This window comes from Lates calcarifer, unplaced genomic scaffold, assembly GCF_001640805.2.
Source record: "Lates calcarifer isolate ASB-BC8 unplaced genomic scaffold, TLL_Latcal_v3 _unitig_1126_quiver_1290, whole genome shotgun sequence".
In the NCBI taxonomy this organism is placed as follows: domain Eukaryota; kingdom Metazoa; phylum Chordata; class Actinopteri; family Centropomidae; genus Lates; species Lates calcarifer.
This window is the reverse complement of record NW_026115305.1, coordinates 1-9,626: the sequence shown is the minus strand read 5'-3', so window position 1 is coordinate 9,626 and position 9,626 is coordinate 1. Positions and strand designations below refer to the sequence as shown.

The following is a 9,626-nucleotide window of genomic DNA, read 5'->3' as shown; positions in this document are numbered from 1 at the left end:
TCCCCCGACGGGCGCCGGGTGCGAGGGCCCGTTCAACGCTGCTCGCAGCTTTAATTAGACTTTGTATTTATTCACACAAAACATAATACATCTCCTTCAATAAGGCAACACAATACTGTATATACATACAATGATCTATATGTATACCATAGTTTATGTTGTTATCTCTCAGCTAACAACATGTCATTCTTCTACTATCACTAGCAAGTGTAAATAAATAGTTTAGCAAGTCATGTAAAAGAGTACAAGATGCGAAAACTTCAAGTCATACTGTTAGTACATCCAATGCAACAATCCTTTACTCACTGCTGTATTTTGTGGTTACTGATATATTTTAGTTGCAGTCGTTTTCTGAGAGCAGATTAAGTGTTCAGTGACTTACTGGAATATAAAGTAATCTTTTTAAGCAGTTAAAACCTTCAACATCAGTTAAAAATTGAACAGAAAAACATTATTTCAAAAAACAAATCTCAAATATATTCCTTTTCACAAAGAGCATTAACAGTAAGGGCAATTTTTATCATAACATTAACACTGACATCATCATTAGGTGCTGGCGTGGGTGTCATTCCTAAATGATATGAGGTGCATGTGGTGGGTACATGTGACTGATACTTTAAAAAATGTGAAAACATTTATTTCCAGTGTGAAACGTCCTTCTACAGTAACAAGCGTGTCGAATGTACTGTACAGAGTGATCCAAAGTGAAACTGTTATGTTCAATACCCATTCTCTTCACAGCTGATCAGATTGTACAATCATTTACAAAAATATAAATCTATTCTGCATTAACAAATGACAGCAGTGTTTAATACCAGATTACAAGTTGACAGGACATTAGGTGACATGAATTAAATACACAAAATGTTTAGAACCAATAACACTCTGGGAATAAAAAAAATGACATCAAGCAATAGTACTGTCATTTATACCAATGTACACAAAGCACACAACACTGTATGCTCACGTGAGCAGTACTATACTTCCCGATGCCAGCGGCCATGTCACTCAGATGTCTTTGACCTGCTTCCGTTCATTTGAGGGTTGTGCTTCTGGCACCTAAACTAAAAGAGGCCAACAGAGTTGCTGTCTTGTCCCTTTCAGCTCTGCTCTGCCTTGTGCACACTGCGATAAAAAGTCTGAAATCAACCCTCAAAACTGCTGATTAATTCAAACACCAGAGGCGTCAAACACTCTTGGAATGTGAAAGTAAGTTTGCTTTAAACAAAACCACTGTACCAAAGAAAAATAGCATCATAACTTGTTGCTATTATCTTTCCAAATATGGTAACACTTGAACCCAAACCCTATTTAGCATATCTAACCAGTATGTAAACAGTTTATAAATGGTTTAAAACACACTATAATATAGTTGTAGCAGACATAAAGCAAACCATGAATGAATGCATATATAATTATTTATATAAAGTACTTTCAAATATGCACATGTATACAGAACATGCACATGTCCATGTACAGAAGACACAATTTGTTAAAAGCCAATATATAATAAACTGTTAACTGCTGAAGATACACAGTACATCAAGTTTTCATTATCTGTCCTTATATCTGTTACAACCACATTATATTGCATTATACTTCATTATACTGCTCATAAATACTCATGATACCCAAAATATATAATGAGTGTATGACTGATAAGGCAATGCAGTGACTGTAATTCAACAAAAAAGGGTCAAATCTCTCATGATTTTTGATGTGTTAGATATCAGAGCTTTGACTCTGACTTCCAACATGGAACATTAAGTTTATTCCTTACATCTCTTAACATAAACAACACTCACTTAGTCTCACAATCTTCACACAAAAACACACACAGATACACACTCACAGACACATATGGTAGGGAGAGCACCCTCAAGACTTTGCACACATCACATACTTAAAACAGTTTCAATTCAATGGGATATATTTACTCACTCACTAACAGGCTGTGAAATGAATTAGTGTGAGCAGAGAAGTGAGTCAAACAATGTGAAGCAGCATGAATGCTGAGTAAACAGAAGCCATAATATACAGTATATAGTGTATATAAAGCAGTCTATTAAGTGACCAATTGATCGACAGAAAATTAACTGGCAAAAAATGCTGACAAGCACTTTGTTTGTGTCATTACTGAAGCAAAAAATGCCAAAAATCACAACAGCGCACTGCATATCTTTGGGTTTTGCAATAAAACATGCAATTTAAATACATTAACTTGAGCTCTGGGTAAATGTGATTGGGATTTTTCACCATTTTATAGGCTCAAGCTATTATTTTAGATAATTAACAATCTATTTTTTAGATTACTATCTGATTCAAAAGATTAATCAAATAATAGAGAAAGGGATACATCAATCTGTAGATTAATGTATCATTCATTTATTCTGTAGATTAATGTATCACAAAAATAATCATCAGTTGTAGCTCTATACTGTTCTGTCTGTATTATAGACATGATGACAGTGGCCAACAAACTGTGAGAAACCTACACCTTAAATGTTACATTTTTAGTCCTCTTTATCATTGAATTCCAGTACTACAATTTTGTTGAGCAGTTAGATACTCAACATCATCAGATATCTTAATATTAATGTGAGTATATGGGAAACAGGATATTGAACTAATTAGGGACACGGTCATTTAACCAGAAACATCATGTTCGATGCCCTGTGACATCAGCTATTCCTCCTTCTGAAGTGACCTTGAGCAAAACACAGACTGAATCTCGATTCATGATCCTGAGTGTATAAACTCACTCTCTGTGTGAAATTTCTGCGTATGTCCTTCATGTGTAGGGGCAGAGAGGATCAAAGTGAACGCAGCATTTAAACTGAAATGGTGGCTACTTCATTGTTTGTTACCATGACCACACACACGTATTCACTGATAATTTCAGCCTCAAATTGACTAAAATTTGCTCCAATAATGTCTAATTTGCAGATTTGTACAGCTTTTTATCTAGAGTCACCATCAGGCACTGTATTTTTTTTAACTTTACAGGCAAGTAGTAAAGAATAGAGAATACAAATCAAGAAGTTGCCTGGAGACTGCACTGATAAATGAGATTCAATTACTGAATCTCTACCAGGCTCCAGGAGTGCACACATTTTCAGCCAAATTCATCAAAAGATCGAGTATAGTCATCCTTGATAAACACACACATGCAATGCAAACGCACACTCACAGACACACGCGCACGCTCGCACACATCTCAGCTGTAGTTGTAGGTGAAGTTATACGAGCTAGGCTCCTTCGGCACGGGGGGTGGGCCTCTGGGATTGTGATGTTCTCAAGGTCGAGGAGGCGGAGCTTCATCTCCATGCTGATGAGAGTATCTAGGTCACTGCGCGTCAGGTCACTGCCCATCTCTCTGCCCAGCAGCGCGCACAGCCCGTCAGTCCAGATGCAGTACTGCTCCGAAAAAAACATCACACATACACACATACAGGAACATCCATGAAGGCTTGGAATAGGGCGTTAAACCTGTTAGTCACAGCAGGTGTGATGTGCTACAGTAATAATGCCAAACAAGTTGTATGTGCGTTAGTTGATTTGTATGCGTATTAGAATTATACAAATATCCAACAAATCTGCAGTTAAATTTGCATGGTTATGATGGAGCAGCTATTTGTTTTTGGGTGGATCATAACGATTTTTAAGTCCAAGACATTTTAATTAACGCGATATTAATAGTTTGGCCACTGGGGGGCAGCAGAACAAGCTGACAACACAACACTTAACATATTATGATCTTATAAAGCTGTTACACTTTGGCAAACAGTTGCCTATTTACGCAGCTTATAGGCAGAGAGAAACACTGTCATTCAACTGAAGTGGTGTTTGTGGCTACTTGCTGAATGTGTAATATTCACTTTCTTTATGCTCTGATTTTAGTCTCTACCAACTCCTGAAACAAATCTCTGGCTTTTTAGCTGCTAACTGCTCCACTATGTTCAGCTAGTTGCTAACTTTGTTTATCCAGTGCTTGGCACTGAGCAGGTAGTGTGCAGTGGGTTCTTGGAGCTGAGCTTACCTCATATTTGTTGGGTGCAACAAAATTGAGCGTCTCATCGGGATCGTAGAGGACAGAGAAGGCTAACTCCAGCACCTCCTGAGAGAATCAAATGGGTAAGACAACATGCTTTTCCTACACTGAGTGACAGCAGAAAATGAGACTGCTAAGTGAGTACAATGACAATAAAATACACATGAAAATGAATGATGCTACCTTGTTTTGTTTCAGAGCACTTTTTTCTTTCATATGAGGGCAGTCCTTCCCGGTTACCACAGACTTAATATCTGATACAGGGACTACAAGGAATCCAAAAGGAAAAAAATGTGTGTAAAATCTGTTTGGGATAGTGTCATGGTATGTGTTCTAAAATATTTATTGTTGGACGATGGAGAAACTGTTTGGTGTCTTACTCTTATCACTGAGGAGTTCAAAAGGCACTTCACCCTGAGGAGACTCATCAAGGTCCCCATAGTGCAGCACTTTGTGATTCAGTGAGAGTCTGCAGAACCAAAACTTCTCTACAGAACAGAAAGGGAACACAATGCTCAGCTGATAATCAACAGCAGCAGGGGTCCTTGAGCAGTAAAAGGAAAAGTGATTGTATTGACAGTGTATGTACCTTGCCGTCGGCGGTTCCCCAGCTTACGAAAGCAGCTCCCCTCGCACAGCCGGTTGAGCCGCTGTTGCTTGATGAGTTCTAAGATCTCAGGCTGAATTCTCTCCCGCAGCTCACTGCAGCACAAACACAGCTTGAGCAACAGGGTCAAACACGCAAGCACACATTTGTGTACAATACTACACTATTTACTATTACGGGGACAGAGCTGGGTGCAGATTTGAGAACCGAGCAGCAACGTAGTCTGTTGCTAAGAGAAGGGCAAAAGGCTGAAATTTTTAGTTGCTATGCAAGCTAACAGTCTACACATTTTGTCAAAACAACACTGCTGAGGACTGTGTGAAAATCTAGGAGTACTAAAAACGAGCACGTTAAGACTGTAACAGTAGAAACAGATGTAGTGTAGACACAGACGTACATGATAGGTGGAGACTGGAAGTCGTCCTGGCTCATTCTCTCCGACTGCCGCAGACGCAGGATCTCTGAATAGTTGAGGCCTCGCAGTTTGTTCTTCAGCTGGTCTAAAGATGACGGTTTCATCGCCAGGGCCCTGGTGATCTGCTCACGAACCACCTGCATCACCTGGTCAGGGTTAACGCACACACACACAAGGGCATGCGTGGAAGGAGTGAGAACAAGTGGTCACTTTTCCACATCTACCTGCACTGGGGTTTTTTTTGCCAACTGTGAAAATTATGTAATTTACAGAACCATTATTTTCCCATTTAGAAACTCGCCCTGCTGGCCGACATCTTTCCCCATCTGAAGACATCAATGTTTAAAATATATACTAAATGGTCTCAGTCTGCTCTGTAGTAATTGATTCTTGCTCACTTCAATGACTGTCTAGATAAGTAGCGCTTGATTTAAATGTGTTCATCTGGACAAAGTATCTTCAATTGAAACAGACAGCACTAAGAATGTAATTATCATGCATTATTTAATTAAACCAAAAACCTCTCAGCTGTCTGCCTCAGTGGGCCACTCAGTCACACACAGCAGAAGAACACAGCGGCTGCAGTAGTTAGAGATGTGTGTAAACATTAATTCTGACACTGTTCACATTCATACTAAACCTCATCTGTACAGATGGTGGGTACTTAGGGTCAGCCACTGTAACCAAGCGACCGAAACTGTTCTTCATTTCAACAAATATACAAGTTAAATTTTTCATATGCTTTTCACATAAAAAATTCTTGACTAGATGTGCATGATGATATTCAGATTCTGCTTTTTATTGGAACTAATGAAATGCACCTTGTATAAAAATTTGAAAGAGGTAGTAGGAGTTGCTGATGTTGTGACACTCAAAGTTCAGTTATTTTTTTTTCAGTCTTCTTTTGAATTGGTTATGTAATTCATATCTTAACTAAAAATTTCAATAGGCATATTTGGTTCAGTAATGCAGTTTTAAAATTCAGCACATTCATTGGCAGTTTCTTTGAAGAAGCCTGTGTTGTCCTCATTTCACCAGTCCTCTCTTTTTATATTCTTTCAAAGTTGTGAGCAGTGTCAGATGTAGCAAATACATGAGAGGATTTATTCTAAAACAAGTTCAGCACTCTTTCTCAAGGTTGTCATGTCCATTGCGTAGAATATAAAGCAGCTTAAAATTGCAATTTTTGCTTAATCAACATTCAATAACCCATAAATGACAAAGTGAAAACATGCTTTAGAATTTCTTTTATTTTTATTTTGAAAAGACTAGAGTATTCAGATCTTTAAATTAGTGCTTTGTAAAAGCACCTTCAATAGCAATTACAACTTTGCACCACCTTGGCTAAATCTCTACAAATTTCAGGTCTGGATTTGGGGAGTTTTATCCCAGTCTTCTGGGCAGATCCTCTAATGATCCATCAGACTTAACTGTCAGGTCTCTCCACAGATGCTGACATGGTCGATTTCCAGGCAGCTTCTTCCATCTCTGCAGAGGACTTCTGAAAGTCTGTTAGAGAGACTGTTGGGTTCTTGGTCACCTCCCTGACCAAGGCCCTACTCACCCGATTACTCAGTTTGCCCAACTCTAGGTTCCAAAGGTTCCATTTCACAATTATTGAGGCCACTGTGCTCCTGGGAACACTCAAAGCTGAAGCAACGGTTTTATATGTTTGTTCTGATCTATGCTTCATCACAATTTTATCACTGAGGAGAGTTTCTTGGACTCTGTGGCTTGGTTTTTGTCCTGACATGCTGCTTGATTTGCAGATATTAGTGACACTATGTCTAGTCAATCCAATTATCCACTAGTGAAACCTCCAGTCAAGTCTGAATAAAATTAAGAATTCTACAGCAAAGGGCCTGACTGCTTTTGTAAATGAGACATTTCAAGTTTTTGATTTTTTGAAAAAATGTCCAAAAACATTTAATCTCAGACCTTGTTGAAGTCCTCAGCTGTGGCTCTCATCTCCTTCCAGGTTTTATTAAGCAGCTGGATACAGACACAGAAGAACTCCTCCCATGCCCGGTCATGGGTAAAGAACATGGGGTGGTAGTCATTGCAGCCCTCGTTAGCTACACAGAAGAGAACATTTCACTTATAAAATGAAATCATTGGTGTGACAGAAGATTCTGCCTCTCTCTTACACTATCTGAGCTGATAACTCATCTCTGATTAATAAAAGTACAACAGCTGCAACTCCTGTTAAATAAAGATCTACTTACGCAACTCTCCAACCTGGAGAATCTCGCACAACATTCGAGTGAGTTCGATGGCACACCGGCCAAAGGGACATTCGTGCTTGTCCTCTCGGCTGCTGTTCTCCAGGACAATCTGTCACGAGTAAGGAGACATGTCAGGTGTGGCTGATTCTTTGCCTTTGTGAGCTGAGCAAAGTCATGCTGAGGCAAAACTAACCCTGATGTATGTGTCCTGGTGAACTTTAGCCAGGTACAGCATGTTGTCCAGAGCCAGCATCCCCGGAGGAGTCTGGGTGAAATCCATGGCCGGGTTCACATGGTTCTGCATTTGAAACAGGGATAGCATGAGCAAGGAGAGAATAAAGCAGTTTGAAAACATTTTAACAGTTTCTATTTAAATCAATTTATACAGCCAGTTTTACTCACAGTGAAACCTAGCATCTTGTAGTCCTTGGTGTACATCGCCTTTCTCTTCTCTGTGCCAGTGGGTCATTTTCTCCATCGAAGGCGATCCTACCGCAGCTCAAAATAATATCTCTCTGGGCCTGAGCCACAGCAAGACGACATGTTATCAGCATAAATGGTAAAAACATTTACAATTACAGCAGAGAACAATTAAGGAAAACCAAAAGAAAAATAGGTGAATCAGCAGATGACAGAACCTAATTTTGACAGTGATATTAGTTATAAAATCTGGCATCTGCCAGGAATCAGTCTTAACAGAATTACGTAGCATCAAGAAATGAATACAAAAATAATTATTTCAAATCTTTACCTGGTCATTAGGATCCATTTTGGTCATCATTCGTTCTTCTAAAAGGTTAAAGGTCAACACCTGCAGGACATACAGCTGATGTGCCATTTCTGCTTTGATTTGGTCGATTTCCTCTTATAACGTGCTGGAAAAGAAGAACCTGGAGTTAGGAGCAGGAATCTCTACACAGGCTGCAATTTGCGCACCAATAATAGCACATTAAACCACACAGCACAAAACAAAACCCACCACTGAAAAATTCTCCCTTGAAATAATAATAATATGAGCATCTGCAAGGGTTTTGGAAAAATCACCTGAGGATTCAAGACAGAAATGCTTGCCATTTTATGGACTGACTACACTCAATGCAAAATAATAAAAATAATTTTAAAATAAGTGTAACAAGTGATAACACAGACACTGCGAGCATCCAGCAGGTCTCATTCAACAGTCCATCAGAGCATGCATTACTGGGGCACCTCCAGGGCTGTTTTCCTTGCTCCAGGAGGCAGGAGCGCAGCGTCTTCCTCACTGACACTTGCAGCCAGTTCAGCCTCCCACCTCCAGATGAGTCGGTGCCAAAAGGAATCATTTTCAGAACAGATTTTGTTCCACTTCAAGGACTTCATGCCATATCACATTGGCTGGTTCTGTGTCACAGCTCTCAGAGCAAGTACATCTTTTTCACTTCTGAACTGCTTGTCTCAGGCCCCAGTGACCACCAAACCCAACAGAGGATAGTTTCTCAAGATTGAGCAGAAATATTTAAGGTTTTCCAAGATTTAAAATTTTCAAAGATTTTAAATTGGCTAGTTTCAAACACAATGTCTGCTCAAATTCTGTGTTCACAGCTGTATACTTCACAGCTGTGTGGAAGTTTCATAGCCAGTGGAACAGCGCATTAACTCTTATGTGCGGCTGAATTCATCAGCAACGCTTTTTTTTCTGCATTTCAGACTTGATACTCACATTGAGGATGATGGATCGCAGGTGTTTCTGGGCCAAAGTGCTTGCCATTTCCTGAGTGTGAGAGACAGAACAATGCAACTCACAAGTCAAATGAGGGAAGATGTTTTACTAAATTGCAAACTTTACTCAAATCTACCGACAGAAAATAGGAATATATAACAATTGCTGAAATGCAGCAAAACACTATATTTGCATCTCTGCTTCGAACCATTTGCCTCTGCAATTTCTGTAAAAACATGACAACATGGTCTAACTTCAATAAGCCAACACAGTCTGTCTGCTGCTGCAGCAAGCTATGGTTCTTCTATCTTAATCTGCATGGATTACGCAGTGGTTTTTCATGGCACAGAAAGAGCCAGAGAGTGAAGGAGGAGAAGAGCTGTGGGGTGGAGAGGATGGTATGAGATGCTGAGGGATGTGTACTCACAGTGAGGTGCTGCTCCAGTGGGTTAGTATATTCCTCCTACAGGTTGAAGGGGGGGAGGAGGGACGTGGGTGTAACAGTGATGGAAACAAAGAGTGCACACACGGACCATGAGATACAGGGATACATCACCGGCACAGCATGCAACAGAAAAAGGACATGACAAAGAGTTTCAAACAGGAACATCAGGCAGTCACTACATATA

At 39.7% G+C, this 9,626-nt stretch overlaps 1 pseudogene; it reads right to left on the bottom strand.

Moving 5' to 3' along the window:
- Positions 1 to 49: 49 nt before the first annotated feature.
- On the bottom strand, positions 50 to 9,048 carry LOC108886439 (engulfment and cell motility protein 2-like; annotated as a pseudogene).
- Positions 9,049 to 9,626: the final 578 nt, after the last annotated feature.